Consider the following 12848-nt stretch of genomic DNA (forward strand, 5'->3'; position numbering starts at 1 on the left):
TTTCATTAAATTATATACTATGCTTTAACGAAGTCTAATGTTGAGTATAAAAGGTAGAAAATTGTTATGGCAAAAAAAAACTGTTGAAATGAATCCATCGATTCATGTCATCATATCATGTTAAGTAAAAATTACCATTTTACAAAGCAATATTCTAAACTAGATTTATTGAAAACCAAGCAAAGTCCGCAAGTAGCAGTTAGTTTTTTTTTTTTGCGACGAGTTTAAAAAACAGCTGTCTACAAAATTCTAACAAATTGCGGTATACATATGTCACAAGTAATTTAATCTGCAAATATTGAAATCAGGACATGCAGTAAATACAAAGTTTCAATTCATTAATGCGCTAGCCTGTCCTAATGAAACGAATTTGTACACTTTTGACTCAAACCAGCTGAAGTAGTTCAATTAAAATTATTGAAAATAGTAAAAATAAACTTAAATAATTAATTTTTTTTTTACATTGTGATACACTCTTACACATAAATGAGGGCCAGAGTGACGTCGACTTTTATGATCAACGACTAGAGACCGGCAAAACTCCTTTTATTATTTGGAAGGAGGCTGGAATGTACGCCATTACACACTTTAACTGCGTTTTCATTAGATCATAGATGGTTTTAACACCCCTCGAAGGACGAGAAACCAACGAAAAAAAAAAAGGAAATTACGAAATTAAAATTAACCTGTTACTATGGCCGTGTGCTTTTCGCGTAAAGATCTCACCGCTCATTAGACTCCAATACGAGCATACGCCCGCCAGCGGTTTCTTCCTTGTGATTGGCGACCGTCTCGAAGTGCAGCCACTGCCTTATTTGGCCGAGCCACTCAGGACTCGTTTGCTGACACACTGAATGTCTGTGATTCGTGTGTTGACAGTGAACACGTACCTGAAGCTCAACCGATCTCGAAACACTGGCGATGCTCCACTCTCGGCTAGTCTCGGGATATTTTATCGAGACAATCAGATGGACATAAAGCCCCTGGAAGTGGGTGTGCCCAATGTTATTAATTAAAGTCAGAATGAGAATTTTCTCCTTACTGACCACCTTCAATCTTTCTCATCTGGATTGCAAGATATATTTTGGTAATAATGAAGTTCAAACGCTGATTCCGTGCTGATGTGATGTTAACATACTTGTATAACAATACTTACCTAATGGTGACATTTGTTCCATTCTTCCTCGCGAGTTCCTTTCAAGCTGTTAAACAAGCAATGTGACAGCAGCCAACGGGCAGTAGACACCGACGTACCTGTGCACACACTCTAAAAAAAATTTGTACTTTTACAAGGGAATTTCTTGGAAACCCTGTTGCCAAGGATATTTCTTGCAAAACTACAAGGCAGAGCCTTGCAAAATCGCACATCGTACAAAGCTCTGCCTTGTAGTTTTACAAGAAATATCCTTGGCAGCAGGGTTTCCAAGGATTTTTCTTGTAAAATATACAAAAATTTCTTTCAGTGCACATGTGTTGAGGTGTGGTGCCAGAAAATAACGCGAAAATCAGGTCCATACTAATCAGCAGAAACTGAAAAATTTCGCGACATTTACTTCGTAATTGGCTAAACCTTAAAAAAATGCATGTACCATCAAGCTGGTCTCGCTATTGGCTCACTGTTCATCTTGGACGACTCTGGGCCAATAAGAAACCGTCAACCAAGGAAGTATCGAATACAGGCAAGTCAGTCAGCAAATGAACTGGCGTTATTTGCTCGACTTTACAGTAAACGGCGTAGTTTACCCTTAATATAATCGAAACAGCAAATTTTTACAGTCCCTACACAGTATATCGACAGTGCCACGCCGTGAAAAGCCAAGAAATAATTACTACTAGGCGCAAAAGTTCCGGCACGTTTAGGTATCGGGACTTTGTTTAAAATAGGAACCACAACTCCGTCACAACAGTCGAATGGGGCACAATCAATTGAAGATATGTTACAAGTAATGAATTATGTAATTTATGGTGCCTTTAGAATGCTGTCGTGCACTTCTCTGACTTCTTTTTTTTTAAATAAATCTCAGGACAATTGGATATGTTGTTTTCCAAGTGGCGAAAGTCACAAAATTTCGAAAGTGGATCAACACCAGAATTAAATACCATGTAGTGCGATTCGGAAATTGGCTAAGTAGTATAGGTCTTAGTTGATTACCCTTTGCACCAAATCATTAGCTTAAAAAGTTATTCCATCTACTTAATAAAACTATAACACTGAATGATTGACAGACAACGCACAGCTTAATACGGTGGGTCGATAAGCACGAAATTTTGCACAGGAGTTCCTTATATAATGTAGTTGAGCACAAAGAAAGGAGGGTTTTAAATTATATCTTTAAAGAGGTAAAAAGGTTGACAAAGTGTGTAGGAAGCGCAATACCACTCACTTACTAACACATTACGAATTCTACGGAACTATAATACCTTCAGTATACGTATACCTATTATATTTTTCTACCAAGGCACCAGATAAGAAAGGAGTTTACGAAAATCGGGTCCCAAGGGGGGTTGCGTGGGTATTAAAGTTCAAAATTTCCCGTATTTAAAGTATATATCCTACAAACTTGATCTGATGCGTACAGCCTGGTACTGTAGCTAGTGTATTTATAAAGAGCTGTAAATTTTGGATTTTTTTCCAGACAAAATTCATTTCAGACCTACACCACTTGGAAAAACCCACCCGATTGGTGTTTAATTTAAGGGTTGAAGATATGAGCCGAAATATGTCATATTAGTTTTTAAAGTTTTTTTTTGCCATAACAATGATTTTTTAGTTTAGATTGTGAAATTTTCTTTCGTTAAGGCAGCAAAAGAATTTTAAGAAATCTTCTGAGACTATAAAATAGTGTGTATTGACATTGCTACTAAAACTGTAGAATTCTCGAATATGAACTCAATACTAAACGACAGTCGCTTCACAGGGGAAGCTATCTGTAGCAGCCGGTCACTGCAACGTCAGGAATACCGCTCAATTATGTGCTATTTGGTTTAATGAAGCTGAATTTTGAGAATCAAACGACATGAAATTGTAACGACCTAAAAAAATTAAAACCAAGTGTGCGTCCTACTTTTTTTGTCTCCTCCATTAAGGTGGAGTCTCACACGCCATGTTATTTTTTTCTTTCAATTTTCTCGATGTTAAGGTCTATTTCTGTAAATTTAACACTATACTTATCTTGAATTTGTTGTTGTGTCAAACATATTTTCAAGTAGGTAATTTTTACTACATGTGATACACTTGCTGTAAAAAGGAGCGCAAGTGATAACAATATTACAAGCACTTAACACCTTTTTACTCCTAATACCTATAATAACCTTAGTAAATAAATTTTGAAAACATATTTGACAAAACAACAAATTCAAGAGAGACATAGTGCTATAAGTACATAAAAAGTCCTTAGCTAATACATAGAATTTTTTTTTCTGTAGTTATAAAAAAGATTCCTCTGGAAACAAGTTGCCAAGAAATAGTTTGTAATACTACAAGAAAGATATTGTAACATTGTACAACACATGGCTATGGTTATTTTTGCATAGCCTATATGAAAAACTGTTTTTCGAGATAATACTGAGCATTTCTTACAAAATTTAGAGCATAATTTTATATTTTTAATTGATGTTTAATTCAAGCATAATTTTTTTTAAACCAAGGAAAAGATAATCGAATACTCAATAATTTTCCTTTATTTGGTTTTATCATGCTTATTAATGTGCGCATTTAATACTGGAAAGCTATTCAGGGAAATGGTTTACAAATAACTTTTAACCATGAGAGGTACTGGGACAACACAAAGCATAAACGCCCGGGAAAAAATCCCAACCCAGTATTACTCGGAACACTATTTGTTTTTATTGATACAGTTGTTTTCATGTAAATGTGAGATTTTACAAATAATTGTAATTTTACACGAATATTCTTGTTCGATTTGCAAAACTGTAGTTGCGGTGTGGTGACGATGAGACTCCACCTTAACTGATGATGGTCCCAGTCTTTTGATCAGGTCCTGAAAGAAAATGACGCCCCAGGGTTTGTACCTCGGACGTGTGAACGTGTAAACGCTTGGAGCGAGTGTGCGACCAGAGTTCGCGCGTGACGCCTGGAACTATATCGAACGATATCGAACGATATCGACGGCGCTCGGCGGCCCCGAGAGACGCAACCACTTCCGGCGACGCCAGGCGCTTGTCTTTCTCCCTCTAGGGAGGCTCCGTCGATCGTGACGTCACACAGTTGAAACATATCTCTTTGCCGCATGTGACTACTGCACTAGAGAAGTTATTATCGTATAGAAATATCATTGTGTTAATAAAATTAATGCAAACCATTTTCGGTGTTTTAAACTCTTTTTTTTTCTTCCTTCGGCAGGATGTGCCAAAATAAAACCTAATTCCTTCCCACCATTTTCCTACCTCCCCCATTGAAGTAAAGAAAAAAATAAAAAAAGTGTTACTTCCAAGGGGAGCTCCCAGAAATAATTCGAAGTTGAAAAAAAATTACGTATAAATATCTGGGAATCTGTGGAGAATTAAAGCTGTTATAAGTACTTTGAACATTTTAAAAATCAAAATTTTGGGAAAAGTTTGTAAAATTGGGAAGGGGGGTTTCAAAAAGAAAATATTAAACAAGCGTAAAACGACATGTGTCATTAAAATACAAAAGAACTATAGCTGTGCTTAAAAATAATCGGCTTTGCTGATAATCGCAGGCATGAAGGTACTTCCCTGTGTGGTTAGTAAAAGTTCCCACGAAAAAGTTTTACGGCGATTTTAAAGAGGTTAAGTTGGTTTCACAATCAAAATAAATAAACACAAGCGAGTGCACAGCAAGCCACACGCACGACTGTACACACGACTTTTCGCAATTGAAATATTAGGTACTGTTGATTTCAGCCAATGAAATTTCACGATGTGTACTTCCGTTATTATTTGAACAGAGCTGGTATAGCAGAGAGAATTTGCCACGAGGCTAGCTCACGACTGAGTACTTGATAATAATTAACGTTCAGAATAAGTCTTGTCCTTAAAATACAACTCTGTGTGCACGAGAGTAATGTTTTAACATTTTCTTAACGATTATCACAAAGCATTGATTGCATCCGTATACACAGAGTCATATTTTAAGAAAATACGTACTTAGGTATTCAAACGTAAGCGAGCCTTTGAATCCGGTCATAAAATAATATTCAAGGATGCACTTTATTGCCCTGCGAAAAAAAAAAAATCTACTTCTTGACGGTTTCGAGATATTTTTTTTTCCAGGCCGCGTCGCAGCTTCGACGCGACACGCGAAGCATCGAGTCGAGGTAGTGTTTTTTCGAAACCTCGAAGAGTTTCTCCACAGCGTCTTATCCATAGCAAGATACCTGGTGTCGTACACGGGGCTTTATATACACCCGAGGGGAAGGTGATGGGCAAATAAAGGTGGTTTCCATCAGAAAGTATGTGGTTGCAGCTTCACGGAGGATTCTGCGAGGTTCCATCGAGAGAGAGAGAGAGAGAGAGAGAGAAAAAAAAAGTTACTGGTCCGAGAAGGTGACGATCTGGTACGTATTGCGATGCGGCATGCGCCAGATTTACGGCGGGACGAGGTAGGTAAAAGCTATCGCGGTCGCGCAGTAGTTCCGCCTTCCGCCGCGGAAAGAAGGGGGGAAGGAAGGAAGTGAGAGAGGGGAGGTTGGTAAGGATGGTGTTTCGTATTTCCCTGAGTCGCCCACTGCTCGCTTGAGCATGGGATGTGTCGCAAAGTGCAGTTCAAACAGCGAGGGGGGTTGGTTGGTTGGTTGCCACCAGCGGAAGAATGATGTCTGGAGGGCGAAGTGAAGAACCCGAGAATTGTTGAGCGAAAGGGGGACGAAGAAGAAAGACGGAGGGAGGGAGGGTTGGCGCGTGACTCGACTGCAGCACGAGTTGGTGGGGTTGGTTATCTCCCGGCCTCCCCTATAGCGATATAATGCACCCCCTTCAGACCTGTAAACACGGACCGACGCCCTCCCCGGCGACTGCTTGTTAAGTAAAGCCACACACGGACGCGCGCGCACACAGCTCCGGGGGGTGTGAAATTGGTTCCTGAATAGCTTCGCTCTTTTCGCCGCCGACACAAGACTACAATTGGCCTGCGCCCTTCGCCGCTATCTCCCTAACTCGCGCGCAACACCGGCCTATGTCGGGGCGACCGAACACAGCCAGGTCACGCCACCACACTGCAGTTTGTGCATTTGTACATGCACACGAAAACAAATGTATCGATACGAGATAGTTGTTCGCAGTAAGACTGGGCTATAATTCTTACCCGGGCATTTATGCTTTGTGTTGTCCCAGTACCTCCATGAGTTGAAGTTATTTGTAAACCGTTCTCTGAATAGCTACCCGGTATTAACTGCATATCAATAAGTCAAAATTTTGAATATTCCACTATAATTTCCATGGTTTTTAAAAAAAATTATGCTTGAATAAAACATAGATTAAAATATTATATAATGCGCCAATTTTCGTAAGAAATACTCAGTACTATCTCGAAAAAAACGTATTTCATACATGCAAAAATTAACCATAGTCATGTGTTGTACAAATTTTCAATTTATTTCTCATAGTATTATTATAAACTATTTCTTGACAACTGGTTTCCAAAGGAATATTTTGTAAAAGTACAGCAATTGTTTTTCCTGTGCATGTGACTGTGGAACAAAAAGAACACACACTTTACCTAACCCATTTTTTCAAACAAAACTAGTAAATTCAGTTAAATTCTTGCTTTTTCATCACTAGGATTTTACTTTATAAAATTAGGCTGAACTTACATTTATCTATTGCATCCGTTTGTACTATGATAACAATTTCGAGGCCTCGTAACTAATCACAGAGTAAATATTTTTATTTTCCTTTCGTCCAAACATCCGTCGAAATCTTGGACGGACGAACGGTTATGTCCCCGCCTTGTAAACAAGATTTCTCGAAAGGTTGTTTGAAAACACTTGATTGTTTACTTTTTATTCTGTTGCCTAATACTTACAAATGTGTATTTTTTACGAATTGATGGTAATAGAAACTAACGAGAGAAAAAAACTTTCGTAAAACGGCTTTTAAAAATAATTTTAATAGACATCAGGAATTTTCATTAATTTCTGAACGATTTTCTAAAAGTAGAAAGTTTTACAACAACGTTTAAGAACGGTTAATTGAAAACATATGATTTTACATACCTGTATGATGTAAGTTTATAATGAGGTTGAAATTAAAGTGGTCTACAAGATTTAAAAAAAATTGTTACTTTGATAAAAAGTCGTTATAAACTAATAACAATAGTTACATTATAAATTTACTTAAAAAGTAAGAACAAACATTATAGGGGCAAGTGTTATTCGCGAAAATATATCTGGTTGAGCGTTTCTCATTGGTCCAGAATCCTCCAGCTAAACCACGAGCTAATAGCCGAGTAGCACAAAAGTGTATATATATATATATATATATATATATATATATATAATTTCAACCCAGTGTGAAATGAATCCGCGATTAATTTTTTTTTTGATGTGTAATATCTTAGCTCTCGGTATTCGGAATTTGGTGGGAGTAAAAGTGAAGGAACGGAAATGTATAACAATCACGGTGCTACCTCTGTAGCAAACAAAAGTTCACAAAGACAAAAGGAAACTTTATAGTATTAACTGTTAAAAGAATTTTAATAACATGGACAGTATTTTAATCAAATTCCTTGTCGACAATCAGGTCCAAAACCGGGGTATAGTTTTTTTTTCAAGTCCTTTTCACCTTTATCGAAGCCGTTTCATTATATAGTTTAAAATTTCGCTCTGCTAATCAAATGACACAATGGTCAACGTAGTTTCTCCAGCCGCGAATTCTAGCGGCGGGCGCGGAAACTTCGTGTGGTTCGAGTCCCAGAAATACAGTTGAAAAAACAAATCACTCTCGGCTTTATTCTAAAAGAATTGCACGAAAAAAAATTTAGTGTTCGAGTTCCGTATAACGAGTGTACTTGCAACATGAGAATACGTGAACTTGATCGTTGCCGAGGTCAGATGTAACACATCTCTGACGAGTACTGAAAAGACTCGCTCACAAAATTTGTTCCCCTGCGTCCGTTAAGCACCACTTCACCCACCAGAAAATAAACATGAAAAAATAACACCGACACACACCATCAAGTACTGGAAAGGCTGACAATTTTGGACTAGTCCATAATTTAACAGACGGATACAAGCAAAACACGCAAAACAAAAAAAAAAGACCCTACATAAACCATAATGTGTGGTCGACTAAAAAAACAGGGGGGGGGGGAAGTTGTTCAACAGTTATAGGTTAATTTTTATTTTTAATGTGAAAGCCGTGTCTCAGTGGTAACCGCCATTTCATCGTACGCCTCATGCGTGACGCCCGACCCAGCCGCGGTGGTAGGGCCTAATGATGGCGGCGGGCCCTGCGTTTGTCTAGCGGCAGATGCCACGGTCATTAACAGCGTCCGAGCAGCGCGGGGGTATCCATCCACGTCGGGGCATTATATGAAGGAGGAGGGCGAAGGGAGGGAGGGAGGTTTGTTTCCTGCAATGGCGGGCGGGTGACGGAATAGAGAAAGGAACATGTCCGCGGGCGGTTTTTAACTGTCGCAGAAATGCCATATCAGTAGGGCCATGCATATTTCGCGAAAAGAAACCAAGGCTAGCTGAAAGTTAAAAAAACTGTAGCATCGTCTGTATTCCGTGATTGGGTGAGTTTCTTCCAGGTACATGTCGATTGTTACAACACCAATCACAATAATTCAGTGCGGAAGCAAACGCGTCCTGAGTGGCTCGATCAAATAATGCAACGACTTATCTTGCAGACGGCCGCCAATCGCAAGGAAGAAACTGTTGGTGCGGATATATCTTGTTGCAATCTAATAGGCGTTCAGATTTATTCGCGAAAAATGTTTGCCCCTACATATCAGGTACGATGTGTGATCAAAGGGGGAAAAAAAGGGGCGAACGAGTTTTTTTTATAGCAGCAACTGCTGACGCTACATCTACTTGAAGTACTAAGCCAGATAGCCTGATCCGTTCAGATAGTCAGTGTCAAGTTTGAACAAGTTGTGACTTGTCAGTCGGCTTCCAGAGCCGGAAGAGTGAGGTCTTGTTTACCGTGTTTGTCGCGCAGCATGGGTAGACACCCGGGAATTACGCGGATTCGTCTGGCCTCAGGGTAGAATTTAAAGTCGTAGGTGTGCTCGACCCAAGTTTGTTTGCCCATTCGTCGATTTCTTAGCCAGAACATTTTTTTATGCTCGTTGATTGACACTACCTGTCCAAATAATTGCGGTCCAATCATGAACACAATGAGAGAGTATGACTGTTTGTATTCTAATCAACGACTTATCGATAGAGACCGGAAAAATTCGCGAATTCATTTCGCGATAGGGTAAAATATAAATAGTTATACCTCAGTGCTACCTCTGCTATTGGCTCACAACTCACCTGGAGGACTTTGGTCCAATGAGAAACACCCAACCAAAGCTTTATACTAATCACAGGCTGCTACGTTGGGACGTCTCACAAGGCAGCAGCCAATGGGTGGGTTACATTTGACCGAGCGTACGTAGAACTATGGAGTTCATCCTGGAGGTCATTGAACCTGCGAATTTTTCCGGTCCCTACTTATCGAGAGCGAGAAATTTCCGTAACTCTAATCATGAATCTCAAACAACGGTTTTTAATATATATATATATATACATTTTTTTTTTTTGGCGAAACAGATACCATTAAGATGGGCCAATAGCTTCCTCCTTCAACTTGCCGTACCACACCTCGCTTCTGAGCCGCGATTTTTTGGGCGCACAATAGGTTTCCGTCCGTCCACATCCAGAAATGCTTTCAACCATGGAATCAACATCGGACTAAGTAAGCGCCGATAGCCAAGTAGACTATTTTTGAAGGAGATTAGTTCAAGATTGAGGCATGCTTATTACTTTGTTCGTAATAATTTACAGTATTTTTTAACACATCCTATACATTTGGAAATTGTGCTTGAACACATATACCTAACGATGGTTGATAAGTATGAATTAGAATTTCCATCGTTCGCACATCGTCACTTGCGCGAAACACAGTCCTTTAAAACTCTTTCTACGATGCTCCACTCAATGTCTATGGCGTTTCACCAACATGCTGATGACCATCGACTGGACAGAATCTTTTTTTTGTACTTTTACAAAAGATTCCTTTGGAAACCAGGTACCAAGAAACAGCTTGCAATACTACAAGAAAGATATTGTACATAACCATGGTTATTTGGGCAAATATTTAACATATATATATTTTTTAAATCGAGACGTAATGGGATAATTGAGTAAAATTACAAAACAAAAAATATATATACATATTTTTTTTATAAAATCGTTACAAATCTGAATCGAATATGCTCTTATTTCTAATACTACAACAGCATGCTAATTTAATAGGATTATAATTTTTGTTTAGCAAATGGTTCTTTTTATTCTAATTGTTTGCGCTAAATTTATCCTGTGCATGTCAATTTTCACACACGATGATAGTTTTATACTAATTTAGTACACTATTGTAATAAAAAATACCTAGGTAAGTTTTTACATCTGAACTTACTCAACGGGATTTTTTTAAAGTTAAGTTAAAGTTTACTTTTTTGCCTATTTGTTTTTATTTCTATAAATTAATGAGTTCAGAACTAATTCTTTAGTTGTTCTTTACATCTAGCATTACCTTATATAGACGAAGGATGCATCCGGGACCAAATGTAAATAAAAAAGATCAAATCTAAAACACGTACAGTACAAAATGGTCAAATTTCGGTAAAACTTAAGAAAAATATATTTTTAAAAATTTTAACAAAACATTTTAACCCCTAGGGACTTTCCGCTCAGTACGTATTATCTAAATGGTTCCACCATCACGCCAGTTCAGTTAGTCCAACCCTCTACAAATCATCCTGTATAATCATAAACCCATTTATTCATTCTCAGATTCCATTGAAGACATAGACAGACCCTAATAAAATAAGGTCTAATTTCAGCACATGACTGCAAGTGTTTTAAATATTACAGCACCTTTAAAAAAACATGCCCCAGTGAAGTTTCACTTCTAATGCGCGTAGCCGGTCACGCACCCATTTAAAATTTTTTTTGTTACGATTATTTTTCTTTGCGCGCGAATGACGTCATCGCTTCCCCTCGCCCCTTGCCCGATGAACGGAAAGACGCGACTCCAGTGGATTTAGGGGGGGGGGGGGGTGCCGAGCCAGCGTGTCGGCGCGACACGCGGCGTGAGCCCGCTAAAGGGCGTAACTCTACCCCCCCATCCCCTCACCGTACCGCGGGGGGAGGGGCGTCGAGGCATGCGTTGTTTGTGCACGCTTCCCTTTTCCACCAGCGACCGCACCGCCACTTAACCGGGCGTCTCCTCGCTAATTGGCCAAGTTACGAGGGCTTCTCACGCCATGCCTGCCCGCAGCTAAACCATCCCAGACATCAACAACAAAATAATTTGTAAATACACGAGGAGGTACGATCAAAAAAATAATACCGTGAATGAGATCCCAAAGCAGCAACTGCCGACGCTACATTTATTTGTCTGATGTTAATTAAATCCGCGTCATTTCTGGGTCTCTATAAGAGCTGTGACAGAAAACCGAGAAGAATTTTATTAAGAACAAAGTAATAAGCCTACGTTAAATTTGGACTAATCTCCTTCAAATTACTCTCCTTGGCTAGTGATGCAATCCCAATGTTGATTCCAAGATTGGAAACATTTCTGGAAGGGCCTTTGTAGCCCTCTCAATGTCGGGAATAGTGATAAAAAGTTTTCCTTTTATCACTACCGATATTCCTGGTCTCCGATTCACAAAAAAAAAAAACTATAATATTAACGCGTAGTTCGAAATCAGTGATTAGTGATACGTAGGGACCCCTGTATTTCGCGAATACGTTTCGTGTCAAGGTATTTCACAAAATACTATAGCTTTTCTCCTGTGGTTATTGGCTGAGGTCGGTGAGAGGTGTCTTCCCACTCTTGACGGGGCCAATGATAATGTGGTCACCGTACTGCTGCACCCTCACAATTTGCCATGCCCATGACTAGAGACCGGAATAATTCGCGAGTTCATTTCGCGATAGGCTAAAATACAAATATTTATACCTCAATGCAGCCTCAGTTATTGGCTCACAACTCACCTAGATGACTCTGTGCCAATGAGAAACACCCAACCAAAACTGTATCGAATCACAGGCTGCTACGTTGGGACGTCTCACAAGACAGCAGCCAATGAGTGGGTCACATTTGACCGAGTGTGCGTACAACTATGGAGTTCATCCTACAGATCATTGAACCCGCGAATTTTTCCGGTCCCTACCCATGAATCATAGAAAAAGCTACAGTGTTTTGTGAAATACCTTGACATGAAATGAAATCGCGAAATACAGGTGTCCATAGTGATACGGAAATTTCGCGCATTCAAGTCGCAAGTTAGAATGCAAACCTTCACACTCTCACGCTGTGTTCATGATTGGACCGCAGTTACATGGACACGCCCCTCTATGACCGTGAGCCAACTATTCCCAGCTAGGAGTGAAGTAAGAGAATCAGTCAGTACCAATTAACAAGGATAAAAATGGTTCTCACTAGGAAATCAACCAACGTGAAGGCAAACGTGGGTTGGGCACATCTGAGGCCGGACGAATCCACATAATTCCCGGGTGTCTACCCATGATGCGCTACAGACACGGTGAACACGACCTCACTCTTCCGGCTCTGGAAGCCGACTGACAAGTCACAACTTGTTCGAACTTGACACGGACTCTCTCAATGGATCAGGCTATCAGGCTTATTACTTC

This window comes from Bacillus rossius, chromosome 12 (assembly GCF_032445375.1).
Source record: "Bacillus rossius redtenbacheri isolate Brsri chromosome 12, Brsri_v3, whole genome shotgun sequence".
Classification (NCBI taxonomy): Eukaryota; Metazoa; Arthropoda; class Insecta; order Phasmatodea; family Bacillidae; genus Bacillus; species Bacillus rossius.